Below are 15083 nucleotides of genomic sequence, written 5' to 3'. Positions count from 1 at the left end.
GTGAAGTGTACTTTATATGACGTTGTAAAATTTACGAGCGCTGCGCATCAAATGTTATTAAATTTTACGGGGTTGAACCTCTCGCTGCGGATTATTAAGATTCTCATTCCGGAGAGCGGACAAGGGGATGCAAGGCGGTTCTTAGCTGCGGAAATTGTTGGTTATTAACCTCGTGTATATATATTTTTTACACTCTCATAAATTGATTTATTCAACGATCCGACATTAGCATTATTGCGTTTGATTAGTGTACATTACGATTTAGAGTTTAATTTCTAGGAATATTATAGAATGTCAGACGTATTTTTCTTATAATATCAAATCGTGTCCTTACTTATATTCTACAGCTTTATCTTTGGTACATCTTTTTAAATTAAAAACTAAGAAAAAAATAGAACTAAAATGTGAAATAATTGAATGATAAGAGGAGAGACAAGATTACCGAATAATACACGTACTCATAATATATGCGTACAAAACGTGCGCGAATAATTAGGTCGCGCATGTCGGTGTCACGGTGGCTGACGACACTGGCGAAGGTGCGAGGTTTTGGAAGGCGGGCAGGGGGCGGGATGCAGGCACACTTAATGTACGCGTGGTTTACCATAGAGTCGTTCATCATCGGTCGGGTTTGTGCCAGGTCTAACCGCTCCTGGTCGCGCTGGTTGTCCGAGTCCGAATGATCCGCCACGACCGTACAATCGGATTCTCTTTTCCGCGACGGATCACCGCGCGACCTACGTAGTCCCTTGATGTGGCGGAATGTTAAAGCCGTTCCTTAATCCCGCACGAAAAAATGACAGCGGTGTAATCCACGTAATAGTAGAATGACACAATGATCCTTTTAGACGTGTTTCGGATGTCTGACAAATTCGAATCCTCTTCACTTATCCGATTATTTTCAAATAATTAAAATTATTTTTGCTCAGTTCAACATTGTCGAAATATTTACAAGGCAGATAACTTTCTCAAAATTCCATAATTACGCTTTAATATACTATGAATTTCTTTCGTTTGAGTAATATTATCTGTTATATTGTTATATTGGTAGAAGATTGAAAATTGAAGGAAGTTATATTTCAATTATGGATATCAGCGCCTTTTCACTTATCTCTCTTCATTCGAACAAGGGGAGCTGGATCGGAAATAGCCATTCTAAGATTGAAATATTCTTGTGGGAAATCATTTCGCGTACACGAACGAGGACATAATCGGGCGCGGATCGCGGAACTTCTTCAACAATTCGTTCATCTGCGATCTACAGACGATGCTCCTCTTCCCTTCCCCCCCTCTTTCTTCCCTTGATGCACGGTCAATTTTTGTACGTAACAGTGAAAGGTGATTGGATGAGCGAAACTATTGCTCAAAGGCATCCTTTGGGATTTCGTTCTTCTTATAGAAGACGGTTTTCTCACGCCAGACTGCGCCCCGTGTCCAAGCAGTATTTGAATATTGCGATATTTGAGGGGCGCGGGAGATAGCGGGAGAACGGGGACGGGGACGGGGATGGGGACAGGGATGGGGACAGGGATGATAAGAGGATACCGAAGATCGAATGAGAGGGACGAGAGATTGGCAAAGAAGCGGGGAGACAGAGGAGATCAACGGTGAGCGTTCTTTGATCCGCTTTTCCCGCGCTATTTACCGAGCAAAGCCGGACCACGCGAAGCAGCGAAAAACACGAAGAATTTCAGCAATCTCTCTACGCCCCTCCTTCCCCCTCTCTCTATTTCGGCTTATTTTCTACAAGAGCGGACGAGCTCTCCTCTCTCAACGGATGGCTAGTCAGATCGCACTCGCGTCTTCCGATACAGCCATCCGTTCGGAAGTGCGCGTCTGTCCTTTGACTTGAGATATCAAGCGATGCTAAGGGATTAAAGCAATGAAATACGAAGACGTTTTAGTTTCCGCGTACCTAAAATATTGAAAAGTCGTATTCGTTTAATTGAATGATGGAAAACTATTTAAGAAAAAAGCGATTTAAAATATATTAGTCGAAATGTGAATTACAAGATTCAAAATTCGAAAGCGAGTTGGAATATTGCGCGATTTCGTTTGATAATTGACATCTCTGATGATGATCTCGATGACGACTTTACGAGGATCTTGCGTTAATCTTCCTTTCTAGTGCGATTGATTTCTCACTTGTGACTATTAATAATAATTTTCTCGAATATCGAATCAAATTTCTATCGATCGTTGCGATTGCATGCAAAATCATTATGTTGAATTATCAAATGTCGAGTGCATTTTTAATATAAATAATTGCGGTGCACGCGTCGTTTTGCTGGCAATGCGTCGGACCGATCTCTGCTGACACGTGCGCGATACCATTGGTGCTCGAATTCCTCGGACGCGCGCTTGGTCCTTTGATCTTTGTAGCGGCAAGATAGTTCCGAAAAGTTGCCAGGCACTTGTTTGGCTCGTCGGGCTTTGCGAGTTTAGCGTTACGAGTGAAGTATCGGGCTGGGTGAGCGCTAATTAATTCCCGTTTAACGCTTAGCATCCGCTTTTCCTCTCTCTCTCTCTCTCTCTCTCTCTCTCTCTCTCTCTCTCTCTCTCTCTTCCCATGCTCCAGCGCGATAAATACTTGCTCACTGGTCGGCCAACAAATGCCGGATATCTATTTGTTTACCTTCAATTTGCTTTCGCCGATCCCGTGATAAATTGCTCGACAGAAAAACCGGCGCCTTAACTGCGTAAAACTTAAATAAATAATACCGAAGATTACACTCGTACTCCTGTCGATATTCATTGTCGACACAGTGCTTAAAAAAAATACAGGAAAAAATTGGCCGAATAAAATGTCTTTTGTCCGGTTTGTTTCACTTTCGGATCACGTATCGAAGATTCAATCGAGTATAGAAGGATATTTTCTGGAATAAAGCAAGCTGCGTTTACATAAGACACGAATATGACAACGTCAACGGAGAAGAAACGAGGTCGGAGCCTGACTTTAATAACTTTTTTCATTCGATCGCTCGGCTCATGATATTATCCGCATTTAACAATGTGTCTCGACACTTCGTAAATATCGCATCATTGTTTGCTCCGTGAGATTTTGTCGTCGTCATTTTCAATTCGCACTAATTGATGTCAATTTGTAATAAAGCTCGCGTGAAATAAATAACAAACACAACAGTAAAAAACAGCGTAACCTGTTTTGCGCTTTATTATTTATTTTCTGCTATTTGAGCGCTCGCGAGCGTTCCGTTCGATTTTCTAATTTGTCACGTTTTTTCCGCTCGTATAAATACGTCGAGAGTAGCTCGAGCGTACTCGAACTCGTAAAAACCAGGCATTTTCCTCAATATACCTTTTTTTCCTGTCTCATCAATCAGCTTATAAAGTCCGACAAGTTATATCTGTCCCGCCATTTCGCGGTTCTCTTCAGCCGTCTGTCGTTGATTTTTCGCACGAACGTTTGCCAATTATTGCCTGGCGTTACATTTCCGTCGTTTATGTCCAATTTTTTACAGTTCCTTGCTGACAAAATCGCACGGAATTTTGAAGATGATTAATTTGTAACAAAATAACAGTGCAACGATTCGCTGGTTGAGATTTAGATAATTTGATACGAATAGCGATTGTGTTGAATTTTTAAAGACAGCTTTATTTTAAAGAGTACACATCGCACGTCAAATCTTAATCCTAGATTTTTACAAACTTTATCATGTTAAAGGACTATATTTATTAACTTGCCAATCGTAACAAACATTAATTACAACTCGCAGTTTTATATATTAAATATCATAATTAATATTATATTTTACTATTTCTATAACATCGCCGATTGGCTCACTTATTGATTTCTTTTAATGAAATAAAAAAATATTATCTACAATACATTTCAATTATTACGTGACAAAATTGAAAAGATTTTCAATCGTGTCTCTTGTTGAAGAACTCGATCATTGTCTTCATCCTTTATCTGTCTCTATCCATATATATATACACTTACTTTAGCGATTTATACGTGCTATTCCAACGCCGTTGCCATATCCATACCGCCTTCTTATCATTCCACTTATCTATCCATCCACATGTTCTCTCTCCCCCGCTCCTGCACATGGAAACGATTTCTGTTCACGACGGGGGTAAGAATGGATTCGACGAGATTAGTCAGGTAGATATCAGTGGGATTTAGCCGGGAGTGCTCGCGAAGGTGCGAGGAAGAAGAAGCGAGGGGAGGGGAGGAAACTTGAAGTAGAAACGTGACAGAAGGGAGACGGAGGGAGAGAGTGCCGTCGTATGTAGGAGCTTTTTTACGAGCGACTTCGAGAAGCGAGATACGTTTACGAGCTTACGGCACGACGTGCGCCGAGGGTTGACGGTGGCGGCGACGAGAGCACGACGTCCGCAGTCCGAGCACGCGTTCTTACCTGCCAGAAGTCAATTTCCTTCGTCGCGAAGAAAGTCTTTTCTCCGCCGCTTTCGCCGTCCTCGCTCCTTTGGGAGGTGGAACCTGTCTTCGCCCCCTCGTTGTCCTCGTCGAGGACCGTCACTGTTTCCTTCCTTTTCCTTTTGCGACTCTTTCTCATCGAGAGTGTTCTATCGTTTGTCGGCTTAATAAATTCACGATGCGGTGCTGTTATAGACGAAAATTGGGGCTTTAGGCGGCCTTCCCGTGACAGCAATTGGTGCGGATTTCCGGGTGAGATGCAGTAAAACAGTATGCGCGAGCGTATGCGTAAAAATAACTTGGTGCTCTATATGTTAAGCTGCAACCATAAGTTCGTGATTTTACGGTTTTATAAAAATTGTGTTTGGCTAATAAAAGAATATTCGATGAATATTGCACAAGTCAGCTTTGTGTCATATTTGGGGCACAGAAAATATTCAAAATAAAAAGCGAAATATTTACAATCTTACGGTCTTATCTCAAATTTAGGATTATTTCTTATTTCTTCATAGAAGTGGCACGATTTCTCTAGAATTCTACTCCTCCGGCATCCCACTGCTAATATTCGAAACTCAGATTTATTTTCCCGAATTTATGCCGATTAGAACACCATCGCGTCGCTGACCGCGTCGCAAACGACTTTACGGTCGCTCGGGCGAAAATTCCGTCGCCCCAGCGGACTCGGAAGCCGTCGCGGCTGCGCCGCAGTCGCCGTCGCCTACGTTTGATTTATCGCGAAATTGCCCCGCGCTCCCACGGGGAATACCGGCCGACTTGCGCGTGGATTCCTAATAATCTAATATGCCGCGACCCGAGCGCAATTTCATGCCTCCTCGGCCACACGTGTGAAGGAGCGCTCCCTCTCCATCCATGTGATCAGTGAGCGTCGTATTTACCACCCCGCTCCTTCCCCTCCGCCCTCGCATCGTCTTCACCGCCGACCACTGGTGGGCCGGTCACCTAGATGATCGTAGCAACCGTCGGCGACTGGAGACCTGGAAATCCGATAACGGATTAAATTCTCCCGGCGGCGACGTAATTCGCGTATCTGCATGTGCAGAGAACGCTTATTGCTGTTTATTGAAAACTCAGTCAGTTGGAAAGCATCCTGAGCGATTCTTTTACCTGTTGATAATTACGATATAATTGCATGAACGTTCATCTTTTTTGTTTGATAAAATTTTGCGAATTTTAATTAATTCATTTTATTCTCCAAATATAACTCTTAATTAGTTACATATTAATTCCTTCAATCGCTCTTTCTTCTAAAATAGAGATAGTACATCCGTTATATCGAATTTATCATTGGATAAATGAAGTCGAGATTAAAGTCTATAAATATGGAGTCTATTCAGCGAGCAATATTTACGCTCGTAATCACGCAATTTTTCTGATCCATTTCGCATCGCAAAGCACTAAACGAACATGTGTAATACGACAGATACGAATTCGTGCCGCTTTACTCTGATCGGCTTTTATGCGCTTTACATGCACAGCGCGGTGGATATATCTGCGTCCATGGCCGCCGTGCGTTAGACGCCTTGCATATTCTATTCTATTCTGTCAGTAGGATACCAAATCTGCACGCGAGCATACACGATCGATCCAAAACGATTCGGTGAACTTTTAAACTTCAATCGTTTACAGCGGTGTCGACAGGATTTGTCTTGAGAAGAGTGCATGATTACATCGGCAATATTTTTTCCCATTTAAAGAAAATAATTAGTGGATAATTTTTTATGACAACATTTCTAATATTCTATAAAATATTTTGTAAATTTCATGTTTATGCTGTGAAAAAAAAAAATTATCTTTGACTTTTTTATATTTACTATAAAATTTAAATTCCTGATATAGATTTTTTCACAAAGTGCTTTTGAAGAGATTTAATTTCTGCTTTTTCCATCTATCGAAAACTCGCAAGCTCTTCGTGGTGCTCATAGATTATCTGGGAAATCTCGCGCTAGGATAGCACAGAATAAGCGGAGAATGAGGGTTGTACGCGTGTCCCGCAAGGATACGCTCGAGCGATTTTTACAAAGGCACAAGTTTAACCGAAGCCACTTGATCCAATCTTCCGGGTATCAAGTTGTTCGACGGAATATCTTCTCGTTTTACACGGGATAATGACGCGGAATATATCCTACGATATTATATAATGTTGTATTACATCGCGAAAAAAATATGAAAGACATCAAAAAGGGAAGAGGGAATTATTTATTTATGCTTTACTCATATTCGTAATTTTGTTTGTATCGCTGCGCGCATGCGATAAATAGCGTTTTAATCTTGCCGCATATGGGTGACGCAGTAGGTTGATATCGTGCCGGAATTATTTACTCGCGTTTTACACGTTTGCCAGGATTTATTTGTTTTTGTAACATAAATACTTTTATATGCAGTGCGTACGATTTTAATAATCTCTTTATGACGTTACTTCTAACGCAAGATAAAAATATTCAAAAATTTTATACGAAAAATAATTTTTTTAATACTGACATTATAGTTCTTGCATTTGTGAAAATTGTGGATATGAATTCATGATATTTGCAATTAATCATTATAATTTTTTAAACAGGCGATTGAATTTTGTAACGAAATTTCACTCTTATATTTAGAGGAATAATTTGGTATGAATTTTGCACAATTTGGAGCATAATTTTGCTTGCTTCTTTAAATTGATAAATGATGATATTTCGAAAATATGTATATTCTTCGTGCGATACAATATCGGTATCGTGATTCATTATTGCGACGTTTTTTTCGAATATACGGATTAATTGATACGCGCACAAAGAAATTCGAAAAAAATTCGACGAGCACACGTGAAGTTTTCGAAAGTTCGCGCCGACTCATTGCGCGTTCTCCACTTCCCGAGTTGTAATAACTTATGAAATAAACTTCTAAAGAATTCATTTGATTCGATTTCGTGGCTTTGCGTGATGTTACCCTCACGGTAAGATTAAAGCGATATTAACACGGCAGCGACGCAGTAAGGAGCACGCGATGTCCATCGGCAGCGATAAATCGCTCTTTTGCCAGGCTGCGCCGCCAACTTCCCGTCGAGCCTAATACTATTTTGACAGACACTCCCGGGATCCGATAGACACACAGCTCCGCACAACGTTCTAAATTGTTGTTTCTCGAAATAGAGTATATGCGTATCTCGAGGGATACTCTTTGAGTTATGCGAGTAATATCTGTAGCACGTTAAACTCCAAACGACGCACGCAAGTTGCACAATTAATTTTTCAATTATAAGTTTGTAACGAATTGTAATTGTATTTAATTGCGACGTAACTGATATTTTTTAAAACAAACTTGGAATTATTCGTCGGTGGCGGGAGATGAAAATTCGCGGCGAAAAGAACGCCCGAAGTTTCGCGATCGCTCTAAGGAGCAGCAGGACGCACCGCTCCTTGTCTGTCCGGTAATTAGAGGCGATAGCTCGACGAGGTAGTTAAGGTCGTTACCGGCTCTTACTTTAGCCGCTCCGGCGTGGGTCAATTTCTTACTTCTCCACCCCGACCGGGCGACTTTGCGGAGGCGCCTCACGGAAAACTCGCGGAACCAATTTGATAATATCGTTGCTCGCGCGCCGCTGCGCTTCCGTGGCCGGGCTGCAGAAACAATAAAATTACAGATACACACACACACACACATACATATACACATCGTACGCGCCTGTAGATGTGAACAGGGAGCTACGCTCGCAAACCTCTTGGGACATTCTCGCCGTCGTCGTAACTGTTTTTCGCCTTTCGTCTTCGGAGCTGCCAGCGAACAGAGACACTGACGCTGAGAAATGAGAAAAGTCACTTTTCCACGTGCCACTGTTCTAGGGTCATTCAGCCGCAACTCGAATAAGAACATTATCTTTAGGATAAATCTGTAATTCTACATAGAAATCTATTAATCAATCTGTGGATTGATAAGAAATTGAAAAGTTATTTACACGGATAATTCATTCATAAATATGTTACGACAATGTTATTGAATATCAAGATTATTTTTCTCCTGCAGGAGTAACTTTTCGTAACGTATTCAGAAACAATTTTAAAGCCATCTAGTGCTTACGGGGATATTTTATAAGCATCGAGTTCACAGTCTAGGAAGATGCAATTTTCTGGCAGCGTCCAGAGTAAACGCAGGTGAGAAATATTACATTACGAAAGTGGCACGGTGGGAAAACTCTTTAAAAGAAGTGACAAATGGATGCGCCGCGATCTATGAATATTCATCATGTTAGTACCTGGATAACACAATGACGAAATGATGTTTCGTTCTTCAGAAAAGTACATCGCGCCAACGATGAGATGAGAAACATTTGATTAGAAAACATTCCATTGGATTCAATTCGCGTAACACATGTGCCGGTCAATGAAGAAACTGTTGGTATTTTTCGTAAGACACAATTTTGTTACATGTCGTAGATTATTGCAACAATATAATAATGCAGATAAATTTTGTGTCTTGTATAATTTCTCTTTTGGGAAATATTTAATATTGACATTTTTTAAATGACTAAAATAAATACGCTTTTTGCGAAAAATCCTAGCTTTATGGCAGACATAAACATATATAAATCTTACCGCGCTTGTAATTCGTCATAAAACTAGAAATAATTTTTGCACGATAAATTAAAAAATTGAGGAAAAATATGTTTTTTTTTATAGCTTCATACCGTTAGAATTCTGAAGGTACTTTACGAAACGGTTGTGTAATTTCGAGCTTGGGAAATTAAAGTACACCATGTCTCCTCCTTGCAACGCCGCTTTACAACTCTGTAATAATTTCATAATTAATTTTGTTTCTAGTTGTTCTTACACAGTAATTATTGGATCGGGCGGGTAGTACTCGGCGGGATCTTTAGGATGCCTTAATCACATTTATTAGACCCTGAAAATTCAAGGAGCGTATAAAATTCATACTGGAACTTGGGCGGGCACAACTCGGCGGAACTTCTTGATAAAGATAGCGCCGCTTCTTCGCTGCAATTTCCATAACTGGCAATTTTTAGCGAGGTCGAACATCGACTTATTCTTAACCGCGCGCGCTAATTACTTCGGATAGAGTAGATCTCTTCCTCGAATCTCAGTGAATTATACGTGGACTCGCCGGGATCGTTGCTCTCTATGCTTTTCGTTATTAGGATCGCTCGTAATTAAGGGGCCGAAATTGAATACCGGTCCGCTATAAACATGTAATAGGTTCTCGTTACACGCGGGCTTTTTTCCCGAAATACTCGGCTCACCTCGACACACTTCGGTGCATTCAATCAATTTGGCGCAACTCGTTTGCAATTCTACAGGCCGGCAGACGAGCCTCGATACATCCCGCTTGTGCAATTAATCAGTATCCTTGAAACAGCTCCGTCTCTCTTTTTCCCTCGTGTTTCTTGTCTTTCTCTCCTTTGCTTCTACCTGTCCTCTCTCTCTCTCTTTCTCTCCTTCTCTTACGACCTACAAGCGCGGCAGACGTCGAGCGTGCGCTTAACCACCTGTACTTCGTGTCGATGCTTCATACGCGCAGACGACCCCTTTCTCGTTTCCTTGAACCCCGCTATATCAGTCATATCGCTAATTGGAAATCGCTCGTGCGATCTACAATGTCTCGCGCGGCTCATACCGGCAATTAAGTGTGCGTTTACCGCGAACCGCCAGCCGTGTTGGTAGGCCTTTACGTCAGGAAGAAAGTTTCCGGTTTCCCGCTTTCTTGTGTTGACGGAAGATACCATTTGTTATAGCACGGTATGCATTTCTCTGCTGGTCTTTAATCCTTGAGCACATAACTCATTGTCGGTGTATGCCTCGAGGCCTTCATTCTAACAATAGTTTCTTTCGAATATTAAAATTATCAATATTTCTGCAGATGTAATTATAACATTTTTGAATTGTCTAAGTATTATTTACAACTCGGACAGAGATTAAAACATTTTTTTGTCATGAATTTTGTCGTGTGTTAAAGTTAACTTTTAGTTTAACGAGAGTTTTGTTTGGATAGCAGGACGAGTTGTGGTATGTGAAGATTGACACTTTATGATCAACACGACCGTCGTTGTCACTCGATCCACGTGGAATTACTTTGAGGGGAAATTTGTCGGACACGTTCCCTGGATGCAATTTCCAGCAGTAAATTATATATCCACGGTACGATAACGGATTGCCGTTAGCGCAAGATCGAGTAATTAGAGAGCTTAATGTACTTACGCCGATGAACGTGGTTACACAAAGGTGTCTCTAATATTTTATATGTATATTTGCCCGGCGATGCACTTGATGATGAGCCCGTCGCGCAGACAGGTTTACGCGCTGTCGCCTCTTAATTGGCGTGGATATTGTCGCGATTACATCACCACGAAATGAAAATAAAACTCATATTCGTTACAAACACAGATTTCCATTAGTTCGAATCGCATATGTTGAATGTTTAATGAAGCTTGAATAATACGACGACGCAAACACGCCTAATGTTTTATGTATTTTGCGCTTATTTTTTCATGAAATTGATATTATGTAATTGTAGCGCAATATATTAAAATTTTATCAAAGTCGCAGCGAAGTGAACAAGGGACAATTTGCAAAATGAGCCCGATGTAAACAAGGCGAGGTCTTTTTTCTCATAAATTTCATGACAAATTTAACGGACGAATTTTGTTTTTTGAATGGATAATATAATTTCTATCCTTGCATCGCGTGTGGAAATTAATTAAACTAATTTTGCACGTTATATTGATTAATAACGAAAAGGCTATAATGAAATACTGTATATTGCCGATTGTTATAAAGTTTGCGCAAAAATATCCGACGTAAAATATAGAAATATTCATTAATTATATTTAATGTCGGTGCAAGTGTGCTATGCATACAGTATCTGTATGTCTTTTTAATAAATTTAATCGTATATTTTCTATAGTTTAAACTCTGAAAATTGACAATAATTTTACCGATGGTTTGAAACGCGAAAGACTTCGATTTGCGCTGCATTTTTACGTTTGCAGCAGAGTTCAACTCCGCGAAACATTTGAAACGCGTCTCCGTGCGAAGTGTCACGAACACTCGCGCCTCGACTAATTGCCGATCCATCCGATCGTGGCATTCGTGCGCGCCTGGTCGTCACGTAAGTGCGAGCGCCGTAAGTACCGGTATCGCGTACACAAGTTACTTGTCGCACCCATACACGCGCCTCTCGTCAGCGCGATGAATCGGAACGAACGCAGAAGCGATGTGCGGCCGCGGCGGTGGCGCACGCGCCACCAGATAGAGCGAGACGGGGTATGGTTTATCTCCCCGGCGCCATAAACGTTGCAGATATTATGGATAGTGGACTGAGTTACGGGCCAATATTTCTTCGTAATTATTCTACGCTCTCCTACGTAGCGAGAGAGATAGCATCGCGGAGAGAGAAGAGCCAAGGTATAAGAGCCGCACTGCACTACCACCGCCTTCTTCACTCCGGTCTTCCACTCTCCCACGCCACGTTTTCCGAATTTAGATCCCGTTTTTTTATTACCCGTCCTCGTACGTGATATTGGATTTTTTTCCACGACCCACGATCAGCGCAGTCGATTTATCGGCGCCGTTTGTACGTTTTAGTCGACGGCTCCCTCCCAAGCGTTGTTTTATCTATCGACCATCGTCGTCGTCGTCGTCGTCGCGAACCGAATGAGGGAAAGCGGGGAAAATGAGCAACGTGTAAACGCGCCTTCGTGTAGGGGACTGCGATTTTACCTGGATTTTCGAGCGAATTACCTGGATTTTCGGGGCTTAGCGCGATGATAACCCTTCCCAACGTGGTTTTCATGATTACAGCGATTCGATGACGGCTTCCAGCGGAGATTTATCGAGCACTATCTATTGTATTATATGAAATAACACGTTGTATGTATCACACATATGATATATAATATATAAACATATATATATATACATAGGCGTAATCTCATTTATATAATATTTAAAAATTTTTCGTTACATAATTATTAAAAAAATATTACGACAGTATAATTGATTTTATTTTAATGACTTTTTTAAAACTGCCATCTTTTTCTTTTACTCGAAACGAACAAGATAATGTTGAATGGAACGAGGTTGACTTTGTTAAAATGTAAGCTGCGTTTGCGTTTAATTTATTCTTTACTTAATTTCTTGTACGCGAAGTTATTTTTCGAACGAGGCTATTGTTTTTACGTTTCTTTGTAGCAATGCCGTTGACGTGTCTTATCCGATCGGCACTTTATCTCTGAGTGACCGTGGTGGTCTCTCCACGAGATTGGTAAATAAGTAAGACAGCCGATAGAATAGGGATGGAAAGGCTGATGGAGGAATCGAGGTGCGCGTGAAGGAATGGCGGAGGCATGCAAAAGCTATTTCGTCGGCGAAGCGGATAAGACTCGAAAAGAGATCGTGCAAGATCGTGCGTATCGTTCACCAATACAGATCAGTCTCTGTATTTGATGTCTTGGAAGATACCTCGAAAGCGAATATCTTGAGTGAATAGCAAGCGAAAGTCGTAGAGAAGAGATCAAGATAGAATGTGAATTTTACGGACAAATAGAAATCATAAAAATATGGACTACGATGTTGCAACACACTGTTTATTAGTCTTATATTTTTTTGCCGCAATCATATCGATTGGTTCCCGCAATTGTATAATCTTGTATTTAAAAAATTTACACCGTTTGAAAATCAAGTCCGAAGTAATAATATTATAAAGAAATATTGAGCATTGAAGCGTGTCGGGGGAATAACTAACATTTGTATGCAGAGAGCGTTTTTCGTCGTGCTGTCCGGCGCTCTTAGAAAGAATTTCCCGGCAATGTTCCCGCCCGGCGTTCCATTCGTAACGAAGATCGTAAATGAGGAGGAAAGAATACTCGAGCATAATGAAGGCTATGGGTAGCAGAGAGTTCGCGCGTAATTGTTCGCGAGAGTGTTTTTCTTTTCTTCGGGGATCGGCCGGCAAGGAGGTTCGCCGAAGTTAATTCCTCATTATTTTGCTACCCCCGGCGACGATTAACGAGGCGTCTCGTAGCATTAAAATTGCTACAAAGGCCGGCGATTAGTTCGAAGACACTCTCTGGAGAATCGACAGATTAATTTTCTAACTCGTGCAGGACTCTGCGTGAAGATGTCCATTTTTTTTGTTTTATCTATTCTTCTTTACGTTCTCGCATGCGAGTATATAAAGCGCTGTCTTGAAACTCGGCTTTTCGGAATTCCACGAGAGTCCCGTTATTGTTTTTCTAAATAAAGTTGAAAAGTCAATTTGTGAGCATCTGTTCATTTATATAGATATTTGTAAATCATATAGATATTTGTAAAATTAATTGAATAATAGAAAATTTATTTTTTTTTTCTGGAAGAAATACTGTATTTCTTTTTTCTGAAAACTATTTTATTCACGTACTTTTTTCCCAATAAATATCTTCTTTAAACATTTCAAGAAATACAATCATGTGCATTTTTTTTTGTGATGTTCAATATTGCATTTATCAAATTTTCACATGTCTGTTTTAGGAATTTGCTTTGCAAATTTAAACTTTATCCATTTATATTCTCATTAATTAAACTTGTTTGCGTTATCAATTTCAACTCACTGAATGCCGCGTCCGACATTCTTTTCAAGAGTCAGACCAATTTTTTATTTTTTAATTACTGGGATGTATCTCGTTACCGTGGCCGAGCGTTTACCGATTACATGTACGTCTAACTCAGTGCTCTCACCTGTTGGCCGATGCGAAATAGCAGCAACAATAGAAACGCGGCAGCCTGCGTTATCAACGAAAAGATGCTTTTCAAACTAGTAACATGACTTTATTGTTTGCTCTGCTCCATTGTATCGCGTTATTTCCAATCGGTGGAACAAGATCTGAATTAATGAAAGTACTGTAGATGCGTACGCAAAAAACAATTATTTCCCGACCGCTGTCTTAAATTTATCTGCCGAGTATTTTTCGAAAATCATTTCGTTATTAACGATAGACAATAGAGCGACCAGATTTTTTTCGGAACGCTCGTATTTCACACGGTGTAATCAAATACGCGTTGCGGTTACTGTACTCGTTCAATTAAAAAACTGTTTTTGAAAGAACAAAAATTATTCGGACAAAGGTTGAACGGTTCACGTTTTAGGCAAATTCGTAGATTACTTTGCGAGAATGACTGCGTTTGCATTCAATTTATGGAATTTTTTCATTTTTTTAATACCCAGCATACGCAAACAAAGTCATTTTGCGAAGTTTGGCTCAAAAGATTCGATTGCGTGCATTGCAGGCTATTTTGCCGAGCCCTCCCATTTTGAAGTGAAATACTATGGAGAAGTTTAATTGGAAATATTCGATCGCGTTTATTGACGCATCGCCACGAGAATGGCATAAATAAAATGCTATTATGAATTTCTTCTTATACATACATATGGCTCCATACAGCCTTGTTTGCCTGGCAAACATTAGTTATTTATTTGCTAATGTATAATTACATTTGTGCACGCGAATATTCTTATACCGATGCTGAGTCGATTAATGGAAAATTATTTATTACATTTAGCGGATGCTTCTCACAATAATGTATGTAAATTTGAGTCGCAATTATTCAAATAAAAGTACTCGTCAGTCTTTGATATGTATATTATTAAATATAGGGCACATAATATATGCATTTCGATAATATAGGAATTGTTG

The 15083-nt window shown here is 40.3% G+C and overlaps 1 protein-coding gene across 7 annotated transcripts in view; it reads left to right on the top strand.

Moving 5' to 3' along the window:
- Positions 1-15083, top strand: part of stet (stem cell tumor) — a 364130-nt gene that overhangs the window by 238693 nt on the left and 110354 nt on the right. The gene's annotated exons all lie outside the window — the stretch shown is intronic.

This window comes from Linepithema humile, chromosome 6 (genome assembly GCF_040581485.1).
Source record: "Linepithema humile isolate Giens D197 chromosome 6, Lhum_UNIL_v1.0, whole genome shotgun sequence".
In the NCBI taxonomy this organism is placed as follows: domain Eukaryota; kingdom Metazoa; phylum Arthropoda; class Insecta; order Hymenoptera; family Formicidae; genus Linepithema; species Linepithema humile.
This window is presented reverse-complemented; position numbering and strand designations above follow the sequence as displayed.